This window comes from Crocuta crocuta, unplaced genomic scaffold (genome assembly GCF_008692635.1).
Source record: "Crocuta crocuta isolate KB4526 unplaced genomic scaffold, BGI_CrCroc_1.0 scaffold180, whole genome shotgun sequence".
NCBI lineage: Eukaryota > Metazoa > Chordata > Mammalia > Carnivora > Hyaenidae > Crocuta > Crocuta crocuta.
In genome coordinates, this window is record NW_027527549.1 from 2472698 (window position 1) to 2489143 (window position 16446).

General features: G+C 54.0%; 1 protein-coding gene across 2 annotated transcripts in view; it reads left to right on the plus strand.

Moving 5' to 3' along the window:
- Positions 1-16446, plus strand: part of VANGL1 (VANGL planar cell polarity protein 1) — a 49697-nt gene that overhangs the window by 21607 nt on the left and 11644 nt on the right. The gene's annotated exons all lie outside the window — the stretch shown is intronic.

Here is a 16446-nt window from a genome sequence, read left to right on the forward strand (position 1 = left end):
ATCCATTTCTCTTGACTCTCCTGACTGTGGGGGGGGCCACGTGCTGGCTGTCCTCCAGGCTGAACTTCTATTGGGCGAGCTCTCAAACATGGCAGCACCCAACAGTATTGGAGGCAGGATGCCGAGGGTTGGTGGCTTGCCTTGACCCTGGAATTGGCCCATGGGCTGTGGACGGATTGGCCAGTGCCTCCAGTCTGCCTGGAATGCTCCATCTGGTTAACCTCCCTGTCCCGGTGGAATGGCTCATCTTTCCTTTGTTTTCCACCCTCAGGGGCATCCTGGTCCAGGCACTAAACTATATAGCCACTAAGTGAACCTTTAGTGGGGAATCAGGGGCAGGCGAGAGAGACCCTGAACTTGGAGAGTTGAGTGTTTTGAGGATGTAAATACATGGGATGAAGTGAGAATGACACTGAGGTGTCCTACTTTAGATCTGTGTGCGTAATCTACTTGGTGGTGAACTTAAACAGGTGATGGTCATATTGTGCATTGTTTGTTTTATTTTCATTTATCTTGAAGTAAGCACTTTGTCATGTTTAGGCCTCACAGAACCCTTCGACATGGGCAGTGTGCACCCCACTTTACCGATGAGGAAGTGGGGGATTTGTAGAGACTAGCGAGGGCTGGCCTTGGGTAGGAGTCACCCCATCGTCACGCGCAGGCCTCAGTTAACGCCTCGCCCTGTGTGTACGGGACCATTTTTCTGTGTGTTTCCTCCCACATGTAGAGCAAGGGGCTGAGCACGGAGGCCGTGTCCCCTCTCAGTGCGTCCGCAGTGCCTGGCCTGGAGCGCGGCATACAGCCGGCACTCACAGGGCGACTGGGGAGCCAATAGCCTGTGACGATGGACTTCACTGTCCCGCTGAGCTCTTCTGCCTCCCCAGGTGATGCGTGTAACCTGCCCGGCCCATGGCGAGCACCCAGTCCCTTGTGGCCCTTAGGGCCCATGGTCATGTAGCGGGCGAAGCAGCCAGCGTGGGCAGGCGCACCTCGGCGGGTCTTGGAGCAGTTGACTTTGTCATCATCTTGGCTGGGACACGGGAAGGTGGCCCTGCCCTGGTAGGGGCTCGCTCTCACCGCCAAACAGGCTTGGTGCTGGCACACAGCATGTTTGGGGCCTCTGGCTTCACCTGTGCCACCCCCAGACCAGGGGGCTAGCTGCTGCCATCCTGACAGGTCCTGGGAGGGCATCGGCGTCAGAGCCACGCTCCGCCCAGCACCACCCTGTGTTCCGAGTCCTTCACGGATGCCCGTGGGGCTTGGAAAGCAGGTAAGCTGCTGCTGCTCCTTCAGCTTTGCTTGCTTCCCCCGTTTTACGGTGGGGAGTGATGGCAGGCTTGCGTTGGACACCTGCTGTGTGTGTGTGTGTGTGTGTGTGTGCGCGCGCACGTGTGTGTGTGTGCGCGTGTGCGTGTGCAGCCCCGTGCGGGGGCTCCTGACACACAGGGCTCTGTTGCGGTGCTCCTGGGGCATGCGGTCCCTGGACATGAGGCCAGCACGCCACTGCACTTGGACCGCTGCTGACCCCGGCCCAGGTGCAGGTGCGGGGACCACAGGGGGGCAAGGCCATGGCAGTGACAGAGCCCGGAGGGGGCAGCATGTCCCGGGACAGGATGGGTTGGGCCCAAGGTTTAGGGGTGGAGGGCAGTCTAGCTCTGGCTACAGGAGAGACAAGTGATCTTTGGGACTCCGAATGCAAGTGGCACGGCGCTAGCCTCAGCCCTCATTGGTGCGAACCCCATCTGGGGAGTCGGGGGTGGTGGTGGAAGAACCAAGGAAGCGGTCTCTCCTCTGGTTGCCCCGGCGGTGGGGCTGGCTTCCCCTCCACGGCCCCCACCTCACCCGTCCCTGTGAGGCTGGTCGCCCTGCACACCGGATGGTATGCCTGTGCCATGTCCAGGAAATGGGCAGCAGCCCGGGCAACTCACCACCTGGCTGGGCGGCCCATGGTGGACCCAGGTGGGAGGGCAGGGCCGCCCGTGCCCTTCCGGGTGGTCCTCACCTGAGCGACAGCTACCCAGCCATTCCCTGCCCACCCCAAAGCCGCTGCCCCCAGCCCCCCGGGAACCCAAGGGGAGCCCCTTGCCCACAGCCCTGGGGCAGAGAGCACCGAGGTGATGCCCTGGTCTTCCTCTTGGCTTCACTCCACGGCCCTTGCCCTCCTCCTCTGCCAGCCTTCAGTTAGGCCCTCTTGACCCTCACGTGGAGACCCTGCTCATTGGGGCGGGGGGGAGGGGTGGCTGGGTAGGGGGAGATGCCTATCCCCACAACTGGAGCCCTCAGGCTGCGACAGCCGCCCCTGCACCAGCCAGGCTGGGCCAGCGGGCTTGGCACCTCTCTCTGCTGGCACCATGTGGGCTCAGTCACCCGCCGACTCCTGGGCTAAATCTGGTCTGAACCCAGCAGTGCCTGGAAGAGTCACGGGGCCATAAATAGAACTTCTAAGCCCTTTTGTGAAGTGTGGGAGCAGGGTGGGTGGGGGAAGCAGAGAGACAAAGAGCGAGTCCGGGGGTCAGGATCGTAGGTGTTCCTCAGTGGATATGCGGTCCATTCCACCTTCCCTTTATGTAAAGCCTTCCCCGTGGCAGTGACCTGATGGGCTGAGGTGCAGGGCCACGGTGAGTTCGTCGATTTTGCTTTGTCCTCAAAGATGATTTTCTTGATTCGACCGAGCTATTTTTGAGAGTTGTCAAAAGAACGCCTATTTTTACGTTTCTTGAAGCAAGTAGGCTTCTTTTTAGCTCCCCTAAGAGGTACAGTGGCCCTGCTTGCTGGCAGGAATGAAGTTTTCTGGAAAACTTCCAGAAAAATAAAAGATTATTGTGGTATAGAACTAAGATGCATACAAACCTTTGCCCAGTGCCTTGGGAATGATGGGCGGGGGGCTGGGAGTTAGATGTCTGCTGTCAATTCCCTCTCTTGCCCTGTTGGGGGAGGGGTTGTGGGTAGTATGGGGCTGCTGCCCTTTGCAGAGGAGAGCCCAGGGGCACCTGGATGGCTCAGTCAGTTAGGCATCTGACTGAGGTCATGATCTCATGGTTCGTGGGTTCGAGCCCCACGTCGGGCTCTGTGCTGACAGCTCAGAGCCTGGAGCTGCTTCAATTCTGTGTCTCCCTCTCTCTTTGCCCCTCTGCTGCTTATGCTCACTCCCTCGCTCTCTCAAAAATGAATAAACATTAAAAAAAAGTTTAGAGGAGAGCCCGAGCTGCAGGATCAGAGATGCTTGTGCCTTCCTGGGGGTCCCACCCCTCCTCTGCAGCACCCCGGTTCCCCGCACATCTGCTTTGCAATTCTGCACACACACCTCCCTGGTCACTTATTTTGACCTCACTCTCACAATGAGTTGCTGACTTTTCTAGGATTTCACCAAATACTAGGAAGTTTTGATCTGACCATATTTGGTGAGCAATCCAGAAGAGGGAGACACATGGCATTTGGCTGTCGTAATTAATAATTCCTCAGTTTTGAGATCTTCAAAGCCAAATACTGTGACTGTTGGAGCACGGAAGTCAGCTGAATTGTCTTGAATCTGGGATGTAGGACAGTAGTTACGATGAAGCCTGAAGGTAACAATTACCCGGTCCTTCCCGGGTACCAGGCTCCCTCTGTGCTCCTAACATAGAACTCATTTAATCTGAATAGTCCTGAGGGGCAGGCACTGTCATCTGCATCTTCAGAGGAAGGGACAGAGGCACAGAAGAAGAAGCTACTTGTGATTGTGGGAGCCAGAGTTTGAGACCAGGCTCTCTGGTGCCAGAACATCCTTAACTTTGCCCTGCAGTGCATCTGGATAGATGTGTCCATGTTCACACTGCTGCTTTGAGAACACGGGAACGGACGCCTAAGCATTTTTCAGTTGCTCACCATGGGCCGGCCTGGGTGCTAGCTATTTTTTTTAAAGATGTGATTCTGTTGAACTCTCAGCTTCAGGGCTGGAAAGGGGAGAGTGCAGAGAGGATCGTCACAGATGTCCAGCTGGCTGTCTGCAGCCATTCCGTAGTGCATTGGTTCTTCTGTTCAGTCAGTCAGCACACAGAACCCGGACCTTAAAACCGTAGCGGTAGGTTTGAGCCTTCGGTCAAAACTCTAACTTTTCTGTAGGTCACATGTCCCAAAGACCCCCCCACCCCCACCCCACTCCAAAGCCACCCCGGAATGTAGTTGTCTAGAGCAACCTTGTGTTATCTCACGATTATTTGTCACAGTTCTATGGGCCGGTGTCAGCTGGGAGGTTCTTTGGCTGCTCTGAACAGAGTTTTCTGTGTGATTGTGGTCACGTGGTGAATCAGCCGGAGCTGGGCTTTTCTCTGCCCAGATAGTCTGCCATCCTCTCCTCCCCAGAGAGCCCTTTAGGGGGAGTAGTTTCTTCATCGGGGTAGCTAGCCTCCTCCGCGTTCCCAGGGTCACAGAAGCATCCTAAGGCTCAGGTCTGGGACTAGCCCAGGGCCCCCTGCCCTGCATTCTCCTGTTAAAGCCTGTCTGAGCCCCAGGCCTGGCTTCCTTGGGCACAAGGCAGGGAGATAAGAGGGTTGGTTCACTGAGGGCTCTCATTCCCAGAGTCTGCCTGTTCTTTGCATATGGTTCTAATACTTAAGTGCCAACGTCGGCACTTCAAACGAGTCCACAAGTAACATGTTTCAGGTGAGAGCTGCTCTAGGGAGGCGTGTGAACATCGAGGAAAAGTGGGAGCCGGGAGTCAGCAGCAGAGAGACCGGAGCTGCAGAAGCAGGCAGAGCCCTTGCCTGGTGACATTGACCTGGGGGTTCCGTGAGATCCTCATCTGATTCAGCCACCAGGCTGGAACTGTTTGGGCTTCTAGGCATGCATCCTTCATTGGCATGGAGAGTACCTTATATAAATTGATGCCGACCCTGCACCGTTTTATCAAGGGTATGGTTACAGACCATTGAACCGCCTGTGCTTTAAAAGAAAGGATTCTCGGGGAGCCTGGGTGGCTCAGTCGGTTAACTGTCCAACTTTGGCTCAGGTCATGATTTCACGGTTTGTGGGTTCGAGCCCTGCATTGGGCTCTGTGCTGACAGCTCAGGGCCTGGAGCCTGCTTCAGATTCTGTGTCTCCCTCTCTCTCTGCCCCTGCTCACTCTGTCTTGGTCTCTCAAAATAAAAAAATAAAGACATTTAAAAAAATAAAAAAAAAAAAAAGAAAGGATTCACAGGTTGCTTTTCAAACAGTGTAAGTTTATGGTCATGCGTGGTCATAGCGTCGCTGTGTTGAAAGGAGCCATTGTGTCAACCCCCAACGTTCATAGACAGAAACAAGAAATGTGTCATTGGAGAATGATGCAGAGATCATCTTTGTTATCAAGTGGCAAGGAACTTGGCTGGGCTGTGTCCATGTTCCAGCATGTTCCAGTGTTCTGTGGCAGGGAGAACTTGGGAGTCATGGAATTGGATTGTTAGCCAAGGAATTTTTTTAATACTTTTTTTTTTTTTAATATTTATTTACTTAGCGTGCACACAAGCACAGGAGCAGGGGAGGGGCAGCGAGAGAGGGAGAGAGAGGATCCCAAGCAGACTCTGCGCCATCAGCGCAGAGCCCGACCTGGGGCTTGATCTCATGAACTGTGAGACCATGACCTGAGCAGAGATGAAGAGTCCGTTGCTTCGACTGAGCCACCCAGGAGCCCCGATGCTCAGCTGAGGAATTTCTATGCAAGGCATTAAAGATGCACCTCTGGTCCTCCTTCACTGCTTACAGTAAAATGTGACAAGAGGGTGACACGGTGCAGAAGGGAAGGCTGTTAAGCAAAAGGCGATCCAGACTTGAAGATTTTAGAAAATTCCCAGCCTCTCCAATATCTCAAAAAAAATGACCCTGAAGAGAACAACACCAAAGGTGTTTTCTAAAGTTTAATTCTTCGTGTTTGTCTATCTATGAAATCTCTACACCCAACGTGGGGCTCGACCTCACTGCCCCAAGATCAAGAGTTGCATGTTCTACCAACTGAGCCAGCCAGGCGCTAACTGATTTAATCAGGATATGATCAGCCTTTCCATCAGAAGCCAAGAATAAAGATGGGAAGGTGGGTTTATCCCAGCAGAAACATTGTCACCTGGGTCTAACGGATACAGAGAAGGGGTGTAGCTTGAAAGAAGGCTGCAAACATGCGTTATTATCCACAAGAATAGGGAAGAATGACCCCAGAGATGGTCCAGAGATCATTAGGCTGCTGCTCCCGCTACAGGCCCAGGGGTCAGGTTGCTTCCTCATTGGCTTCAGAGGTTGGGTCCCCAACCTTGGAGCTACTGCCAAGAGCTGCCTGGGCAGGGCCAGCCCTGACCCCAAGGGTATAGTGTGGAACCAAAGAGGATGACCCTTAAGATCAAGATCTTAAGACCTAACGGACTTGGCCTTGCTAGGTTTTGGACTTATTTGGGACCCATCAACCCTTTCCTCCAGTTTCTCCCTTCTGGAATGGGAATGCCTAGCCTCTCCCTGTCTCGTGAATATACTGGAAACAGCTAGGTTGTCCGGTTCCACAGGTTCACAGCTGGAGCGGAATCTGGCCTCAGCGTGGGTTATACCTCGAGTCTCGGTACTTCGATGAGACTTCGCACGTAGAGCTGGTGCTGGCAGGAGTCAAGACATTCTGGGCTGTTGTGATGGAATGGGTATATGTGGCGTGGGAGAAGAACATGAATTTTAGGGGCCCGGGGTGGAATGTTACGGACTGAGTTGTGTCACCCAAAATTGATAGGCTCTAAACCCCATGTGGCTTTATTCAGCAGTGGGGTATCTGAAGAAGTCATTAAGGTTCAGTGAGGGCATAGATCTGATAAAACTCAGGCCCTTAGAAGAAGAGACACCAGAGAGAGCTTGCACACTCTCTCTCACCCCTGTGCTCATGAGGAAAGGCCACGTGTGGAAATCATGAGAAGGTTGTCATCAGCAAGCCTGGAAGACAGCTCTCACCAGAAACCGAATCAGCCGAACCTTGATCTTGGACTTGTGGGCTTCTGAACTCTAAGGACATAAGTTTGCGCTGTTGAAGGCACTCAGTCTATAGTCCTTGGTTATGGCAGCCCCAGGCTAAGTCAAGCACATTACACCCTGGTGACTCCCCAGCACAGAGCCCCAGGAAATGGTGGGCTCAGTGAGCGCAGTTCAGCCCTGATGAGACAGCTCATACTGTCCCTTGTCCAGCTCACGCCTGCGTCCTCCCAGCTTGAGTGGGAGCCTTGCTTCTCTCGAATGCGCTTCAGTTTTCTAGTCAGCAGTGAGAAAGGGAGAGTCTCCTGGGGGGATTAAGGTTACTCCAGTAATTCCAGGATAGAGCCACCTCCCCTTGAAATCTTCTGTCTGTGATTCTGGGTCAACTGACATCCAAGCTGGTAATTACATCATTGATCATATTTGACTGTCATGCTGAGCTGCCGGCCCTCCCACCCACATTTAAGACTGGCATCAACGGGGGCACCTTGGAGGGGGCGGTCAGTCAGTTATGCCTCTGACTTCGCTTCAGGTCATGATCTCATGGCTCATGAGTTCGAACCCCACATTGGGCTCTGTGCTTACAGCTCAGAGCCTGGAGCCTGCTTTGCATCCTCTCTCTCTGCCCCTCCCCTGCTCGTGCTCTGTGTCTCTCTCAAAAATAAACATTAAAAAAAAAAAAAAAAGACGAGCATCAACGGTTTGGGGAGGACCCAGGACAATCAGCTGCAAAGTTCGGGAGTGTTTTTTAAATGACCACCAGAGGTTTTGGCCCATGTCGTTTATGATCACGGTTTCGTGCACAATTTCATTTTTAGAAAGGTGTGTTTTGTGTAACTGCTTTTCAGCAAAGACGTTTGCCGGCCTCCACTCCCACCCCCTGAAAAAGCAAAGGATAAAAATGAATAAAAGCTGATGAGTAGAGTGGAAAGGGTTTTGCTCAGATCGGCGTTGCTGTGGGAGAATTGTGAGGGCTGCTGTTCGTGGTTTGGCCCGGGGGCGCCTGTTAGAAGTGGCTGTAATGAGGGTGTGAGGCGCTGGACACTGCAGCCCTGTGGTTGGACAGCTGCCTCCTGGCCGCAGCCACAGCTGAGAAGCCTTCCCTCGCACGGTGTCTGCCCATAAGCCCTGCTCCGAGCCCGAGAGGGGCCAAGCCTCATGCGGCGCAGGCACCGAGGGCCACGGAGCCCGTGGACACAGAGCTGGTGTAGATGGCCTTCGCGCGGGGCCGCAGGTGGCTAGGCTGTGCCAGCACGCAAGAAGGCAGACGGACCCGGGCCCGCCTTTTCTGTCCTGTAGAGCTGCTGCCCAGCTCTGCTCTGTGCCTGTTCTGGCTCCGTCTCTGCCGACACGGGTCCAGTTTGCCAGGCTGACTGCCCTCAGAATTCCAGACTTTTCATGCTCTGCTCCCGCGGTTCTTCCCAAGGCCAGAGATACCGATGCTGAGACATAGGAGGCTGGATGAGAGAATGCCAGGGGCGCCCGGGAGGCTCAGTCGGTTGAGCATCTGACTTCATTCAGCTCAGGTCATGATCTCACGGTTTTTGGGTTTGAGTCCCGCATTGGGCTCTGGGCTGACAGCTGAGAGCCTGGAGCCTGCTCCACAGCCTGTTCTGTGTCTCCCTCTCTTTGTGCCCCTCTCCTATTCACATTCTGTCTCTGTCTCTTTCTCAGAAATAAATAAACATTTAAAAAAATTAAAAAAGAATGCCAGTCAAGCATCCTGGGTGGGGCTGGAGGTACCTTAGTTCCTATCTAGATCTCTGTCGTAGAGAGCCTTAAGCAGGCTTTGATGTTTATCTGGTATGATTCAGCTCAGTAATTTGAAGCGGTGAGAAAGCCAGATTTCCATCCCAGGCAGGACGGGCAGGTGCAGCCCAAACTGGATGGGGCAGGGAGGTGGCGGTGTGGTGGGGTCCGAGCCCTAGCCCGGAAGCAGGGCCGTGGACTCTCCAGGCTGATGACCTTGGCAATAGCCAACCCTGCCATGTACGGGGAGGCGTATCTCAAGTTCACCAGCATCTCCACTGCAGGAAGGCCTCCAGGGGGTAAGCAGCCGTGACGGAGTCACCTGCTCTGACGCCACTCTCAGAACCGCCCCGGGGATCGTGGCATTGCAGCCGGGAAGGGTGACATGTTGGACCCTTGTTTGTTGTCTGGTCCCCTGGACCGGAAGAACCAGGCCGGTGCATTCAGCTGTGAGCTACCTCTGGTCCTCCAGACGCCTGCCGGGGCCACAGCGTGGTCCCTCCTCTGGCCATGTCCGCAGGGTGGTCTGACTGGTGCACGGGAGGGCATTTTCCAGAGTGATGGTTCTGTCAGCAGTGGGGACGGTCAGTTGCAGAAAGAAGGGCTCTGCTGTTTCTCCAGACTGTACTTAGAGGCCATTCCTTGGTGACCAACCCGATTAGAGCTGTTCCCGGCCTTCAGTGTCCACCTCCTGGCGGGGGGCGGTGCAGGGCTTGTGGGCAGCCCTGTACTTGGTGCCTAGGCCAGCGACACTTTCCAGCCCGTAAGTATTGATTCGGAGAACTAGGTTTCTACAGCTTCCGTCTGGCTGGGGGGCCCACAGGCCGGGGTCCCCCCGGGAATCCACGCGGCCTGGAAGGGAACTTCCCGGGACCTCGGCAGCAGGACAGGGCTGCCACTGCAGGGCCTCCGTCGCGGTCGGTGATCTGCCTCCCACCCCAAGACCTCGGGCAGCAGTGTGTGTCCCACCGGCCTGTGGTGACAGTCCCCGCTTCCGCCCAGATCTTCCTGCCGTCCAGTCTGGATCTGTCAGTAAGCACAGGCTGTTTCCCATGTTCGCCCCCCGCCCCGCCCTCCCACACCGACTGCTGCCTGTTCCCTGTGTGGGATTTGTGGGAGCCACATTCCCAAAGGCGATCGCAGGACGAACATTTTAATTAAAAGGCAGGAGGCCCCAGAGATGCAAACGCTCTTGGGCCTGGCTCCCAGGGGAGGCAGCTGCGGCGTTCGGGGGCTAATTATCTCGCGTCTCTGGGACTCGGCGGCAGACCGTCCCGACTCTGGGTCACACCAGAGGCGCGTTACTGCCACGTCCAGGCTGCAGCGGTGCCCATGCACTGGGCTGCAGTCTTGCTGGCTCTCGTGGGGAAGAGTCAGGCAGATAAAACCGAGTCGCATCCACCAGCTCGCCCACATTTTGGGAGTTTTCACAGAACGTCGAACTGTTTAGAGTTTTCTCCAAGACCCCAGGTTCAAGCCCCAGATCAGACATGCCTTTAAGGGTAGTAAATAGGAGAGAGGGAGGCCTTGGTCCCCAGGTTAACACCCTCTGGTCTTCCCGGCCGGCTCACCCTCCCCTCGCCTCCCCACACACCCTCTCTCCGCCTCACCATCCCCTGTCCCCCGCTCTGACCTTCACCACCATCTCAGCCTGGTCCTGCTTGCTACCTGCCTCCATCCCTTTTGCCCTAAATACAGTGCATTCGCTTCCTAAAGCTGCCGTAGGACACAGACTGGGTGGCTTCATCACCTTCCTCCCTCTGGAGGCCGGAGTCTCAGATCTAGGTCCTGGCAGGGCCATGCTACCTCTGAACCCTTCCCAGTCTTCCCAGCGTCTGGTGGCTGGCTGGCCTCGGCTCCTGGGTTTGCACCCGCGACAGCACGGTCTCCGCTCTGTCCTCACACGGCGTTCTCTGTGTGCGTCCCCTTTTCTTCATAGAGTCCAGTATGCCCTGAACTCACTGCAGGTACATCCGTGGAGATCCCATTCCGGGGTCCCGGGTGTACACATGGTCTTGGGGAGGCGACACCCTCTACCCCACTACAGCGGAGCCTCAGAGCTGCCCTGGGACCCAGTAGGGTGGCCCTGTTGCTGTTACTGTTTCACATGAGCCTGCTTTACCCACACTGCTTCCTCTGCCGGGAATTCACTTTACAGCCCATCATCTGCACGGCATGGCTGCCATCCATCATTTAGGACTTAACTGAGAAATCCCACTTGGCCTCCTCTGCAGATCTTCACCTGAAACCCTCCACCCATCCCCTGGCCACGTGGTCTGTCACAGTCCGTAGGTCACTGCCAACAGGAGCTTAACCCTCCTGAGGTTCTCTTTACATCTGTATCCGGGTCTTTGGGATCTAGTGGGTGCTCCTAATTCATACTAGCCTGTGAATGGTGCTGGAGAGACTGGTTGTTAGGATTTTTTTGAGCGTCAGCATCCTTAGTTGGCTTGTAGAGTAATGAGTACTTGCCCTGAAAGCAAGCCTTTGCGGATTTTGCTGTGACTGGAGCACAGCCTCCTCAGTGCCTTCCTGTCGGCACACACCGCAGTCACCAGGGTAATGGCAGCTGGCATGTATGTGGGGCGTTAACATGTAGGAAATGCTTCCACGTTTTTCACGCATGAAGAAAGCTGTGTTGACAGAGCTAAAGGGAGCAAATGAACGTTTAAAAAGAAGTGGCTGGAGTGCCTGGGGGCTCAGGTGGTCGGCTCAGGTCATGATCTCAGGGTTCGTGAGTTTAAGCCCCACATCGGGCTCTGTGCTGACAGCTCAGAGCCTGGAGCTGCTTCCAATTCTATGTCTCCCTCTCTCTCTGACCCTCCCCTGCTCACGCTTTGTCTCTTTCTTTCTCTCAAAAATAAATAAACATTAAAAAATATCTAAAAAATATTTAAAAAGAAGTGGCTAAAACCTGACTGAGGCTTCCGCAACTGGCCCTGTCAGGGGAGGGCCTTTCTCGCTGTCCAGAGCCACGTGAAAGGCCATAAAGCGTGAGGATCTCAGACTGGCCAAGCTCCAAAGCCTGAATATTTCTGATTTTCAAAGCGGGTCTTAGTTTAACTACAGAGGCTACAACCAAATCCAAGGAAAAGCAAACAAAATGGAGCACATGAGTGTGCACATGTGTGCATGCGTGTGTCTGCATGCTTGTACACATGTTTTCCTAGGCCTCAGAGCCCTTATTTGCCCAGGAAGAGAGTTAAAGGGGGAGTACTTGATGGGCTTTCACATGAAAGGTGGGCGGGGGGTTGGGGTCCAGAAGAAAGCAGTGGCAGGCCCACTGGGTAGAACTTAGAGAAAGATCATTTCAAGGCCAAGTGAGAGTGAGCTGTGTGTTCCTGGAGAGGCTGGTGCCGTGTGGGGTGTCATGAAGAGAATTAGTGTGTGGACTGGGGGGTTGGCTACCTGGGTTCTGGTTTCTCTGCTGCTTGTGTCTCTGCTTGGGTGAGCATTAAGGTTCTCTTCCTTCTGCGAAGGGTGATGTTCTGTGATTCGGTGCGGGGAGGGTAGGTCTGCCTGAGTGCCAGACCCTGCGTGAAGAACCGGGCCCCAGCTGGCCTCAGCCCTTGCTGCTGATGCCCAGATTCCTTAGGCATGGGACCATCTGGGGCGCCTGGGTGACTAAGTCAGTTAAGTGTCTGACGTTGGCTCAGGTCATGATCTTGCAGTTCATGGGTTCGACCCTGCGTCGGGCTCTGTGCTTACAGCTCAGAGCCTGGAGCCTGCTTCAGGTTCTGTGTCTCCCTTTCTCTGAGCCTTTCCTGCTTGCTCTCTGTCTCTGTCTCTCTCAAAATAAACATTAAAAAAATTAAAAAGAAAATAGGAAGGGGACCGTTTGTGTTTCCCCGGTGACGTGTGGATGCTTTTCCTGTGGTTCTTTCATCCGCCCTTCCCGAGATCTGCATGCAGCACTAGGTGCTCTCGGCCCATCTTGGTTCTGGGGACCGAGAAATGGGCCCAGGAAGGGAAGGGGCTGTGCGGAGCCACAGGGCAGCGGGAGCAGGTTTGAGATCTGGGCCTCCTGAGTCCGAGGCTGCTCCTCGTTCACAGCATGTGCCTGGGCTGCCTCCCGGTAGCAGGGCCTGGTTTGCAGGAGGCCAGAATTGGCAGGAAATGCCACAGAAAAACAGACAGTAGTGGGGGTGCCTAGGGGGCTCAGTCGGTTGGGCGTCTGACTTTGGCTCAGGTCATGATCTCATGGTTCATGGGTTCGAGCCCCGCGTCGGGCTCTGTACTGACAGCTCGGAGCCTGCTTCCGATTCTGTGTCTCCCTCTCCCTCTGCCCCTCCCTGCTCCCACTGTCTCTCTCTCTCTCTCTCAAAAATAAAATAAAAACATTAAAAACAAAATAGTAGCGCAGCTCTAGGGCCTAAATCGCTAAGGAAAGCTGTGCAGAGGGGTCTGTCCTTGCTTATTTCCTGTGACAGTGCCCTCATGGTGGGGAGGACAGTGCAAGGGCACATGGGGACAGATGGGCCTCCCCAGCCCACATGGACATGTAAGTTCATGGGACTGCCTTATCTGAGCCATTGACTTTGGGCCAGGTACTTTGGAATACAGTATCTCATTTAATCTTGGAAGCATACCTGAAGGGGTGCCCAGATGGCCCAGTCAGTTCAGCATCCAACTGTTAATTTTGACCCCAGTCATGAGCTCACGGTGTGAGTCTGAGCCCCACTCTGGGCTCAGAGCCTCCTTGGGATACGCTCTCTCTGCCCCTCCCCCACTCATGCATGGGCACACCCTCTCTTTCGCAAAATAAATAAACTATAAAGATTTTTTTTCATTTATTTTAGAGAGCACGCAATCTGGGGGGGGTGGAGAGAGAGAGAGAGAGAGAGAGAGAGACTTAAGCAGGCACCATGCTCGGTGCAGAGCCTGATGCGAGGCTCAATCCCATGACCCTGGGATCATGACCTGAGCTGAAATCAAGAATCAGATGCTCAACTGACTGAGCCACCCAGATACCCCTTAATAAATATACTTAAAAAAACAAAACACGTAAACCAGGCAAGTAACTCCTCGGGGGTAAGAAAGTAGAGGGTAGGCTCCCGAGTCTCTGGTATTTTTTCCAACCTAAATGCCAACTGACTCTGAAGTCTTGGAAAGCCATAGAATTTATATTTGTCCTCATTGATATATAAGCCCAGGAGTTAAGTGCAGGTGACACCAGACTTCAGCCAGATCCTAGCATATTTGGATCTTGCCCTCTGTCCCTGGAGTTTTTAAGAAAATTTTTTAAAGTTTATTTATTTTTGAGAAAAAGAGAGAAAGCATGAACAGGGGAGGGGCGGAGAGAAAGACACAGAATTTGAAGCAAGCTCCAGGCTCCGAGCTGTCAGAGCCTGACGCGGGGCTCAAACCCACAAACCGTGAGATCATGACCTGAGCTGAAATCAGACACTTAACTAACTAAGCCACCGAGGTGCCCCTGGAATTTTTTTTTGAGATTTTTTTGTTTTTTAGTGTTTATTATTTTTGAGAGAGAGGGAGAGAGCAGGGGAGGGGCAGAGGTGGAGACAGAGGATCCACAGCGGGCTCTGCACTGCCAGCAGAGAGCCCGATGTGGGGCTCAGACTCCTGAGCTGTGAGATCATGACCTGAGCCACCTGGGCACCCCGACCCTGGAATTTCTGACTGGTGCCCACACCAGGCTTGCCCCCATCATTCCATTGACCTTTCAGTGACACATTTCATAGACGTTAAGATTTGGGAGCCCACTTCTGGACCTAGCAGGGCTTTCTGTATTGCGCTTCCCATCCTGCAGACAAAGAATCAGCAGTTTGGAGGAATGAAGTAATTTGTTCAAGGTCCAAGAATAGACGATAGAGCCATGGGCCACATTGGCTGGGGTCAGAGCCCGGTGCCAGTTGCTCTGTGCATACAGATTCCCCCTGTAGATGTGCACAGAACGGCTGTGCAAGACATTACTTTGGTTTGGGTTTGGGTTTTCGGAATTCATCTTTCAGAAACGTCTTCCAGGTTCTTACGAGCTAAACTGTGAACGCTGTACAGAGGAGTTTGTGTCTGCTGCAGTGCAGGTGAGCCCCTTGTCTCTGTTCCCCTGGCAGTCGTGACATTCGTCAGCGACACTGGAAATGTTTTCGAGGCTGGTGAGACCAGAGGGTACAACACGTCTCGTTCCATGGCTTTGTCCTGAAAAGGAAATAGGCCAGGAAGGCAAGGCGTGCCCAGGTGGCTTGGTGGGTTAAGGTCCGACTCTTGATCTCGGCTCAGGTCGTGATCTCACAATTCGTGAGTTCGAGCCCCGCGTCAGACTCTGCGCCGAGAGCACAGAGCCTGCTTGGGATTCTGTCTCTCCTTCTCTCTGCCCCTCTGCTGCTAGCGCTCTTTCTCTCTCTCTCCCCGCCTCTCTCTTTCAAAATAGAAATAAAAAATGTTTAAAAAGATAAATAAAAGTGGCTGTTGAATTGCCTCAGATGCGTGTGCTGATCTATTGCTGGCCTGTCAGTTCTTCTGGTCCTAAATATCCCATTATCCGTGTGGTCTATCACACGTGCATCTGGCGTTCCTACCCGTGTTTTATGCGCAGGTTTGAGGGAAGTTCTGTTACAGCTCTGCCTGTCTCCATGCTGTTTCCCACAGATCCGTCTGTGCTGCGAAGGGGCATTTCTCTGGATTGTGATGCATAGTGTAGGGGACTGTGCTGGGACACGGTATGAACTGAGCTCTGCCTTCTCTACCTCGGGGGTGGGGGAGGGAGGCCCTTGCCATGGGCTTTTGGTGGGGCCGTGTCTGCAACCTGTACATCGGGCTCCACCTGCCTGTGATACGGGGTTTCCGCACAGGGGCTCTCTGATCAGATTACTGGTTCTTGGACTAAGGCGGGGATAGGAGAGATGGCGGGCTTCTCGCCAACTTGGTTGTTCCTGCCCACCCCCGCCCTTCCCCAGAGACGGTCTGGTCTGGCGCCTGGGACTAGTTGCAGGATTTGCTTCTCTCCATCTCCGAGGCCCTTGTTGCCTAGGGAACCCCATGGTTTCACAAAATGAATACTTTGGACCAACCCTATGCCTGTTGGAATTCTGAGGATTCCTCCAGGAGCCGTTGAGCCAGTGAGTACGACTATGTACTTGGGGAAGGTCGTAGGAGGCGTCCCTAGCGCACTGGGGACTTTGATGGCCTTGCCGAGGAGGGAGGGTAGCATGCCTGAAAACCTCGCAGGTCCTGTGTGGTGGCTGTTGATGCTGCGCACTCAGGGACAGATCCGTGGGACCAGAGCGCCAGGAAAGGTGTCCTCAAGGAAATTGGGCCCGCTTTGACCTTAGAAGGCCCCCACGTTTGAAGATGGTGAGGAACAGTGGCGGAAAGATCCTGAACCTTAACACTGGTGAGGACAAGGATGCTCCCGCGTCCTGGCATTGTGGGCCATGGCTGAGGCCAGTGCTGGGTGCCTTGCAGGGTGTCCCCTCGGTGGGTGCCGAATTGCCCCTTTACTGGAAGCCAAATGCTACATTAGCAACATGTTACTTTTAACCTGCAGTCAGTTATCTGACAAACTCACTCAGTCCACAGGATAGAAATGAAAAAGACCTTAGACTTCACATTGAAATAGACCACAGACTCATGTGCCCATCGTGGGTATCACTTAGCTAGAGCAGAGTTCCTCACTTGGATCCATCAAAGCCCTTTTCTCTATTTACACCCAGGCTGAGGGTGTATGAGAACAGAAAGATGATTGCCAGAGGCAGGTAAGTTGATGTCCCTTAGGAAGGAAACAGA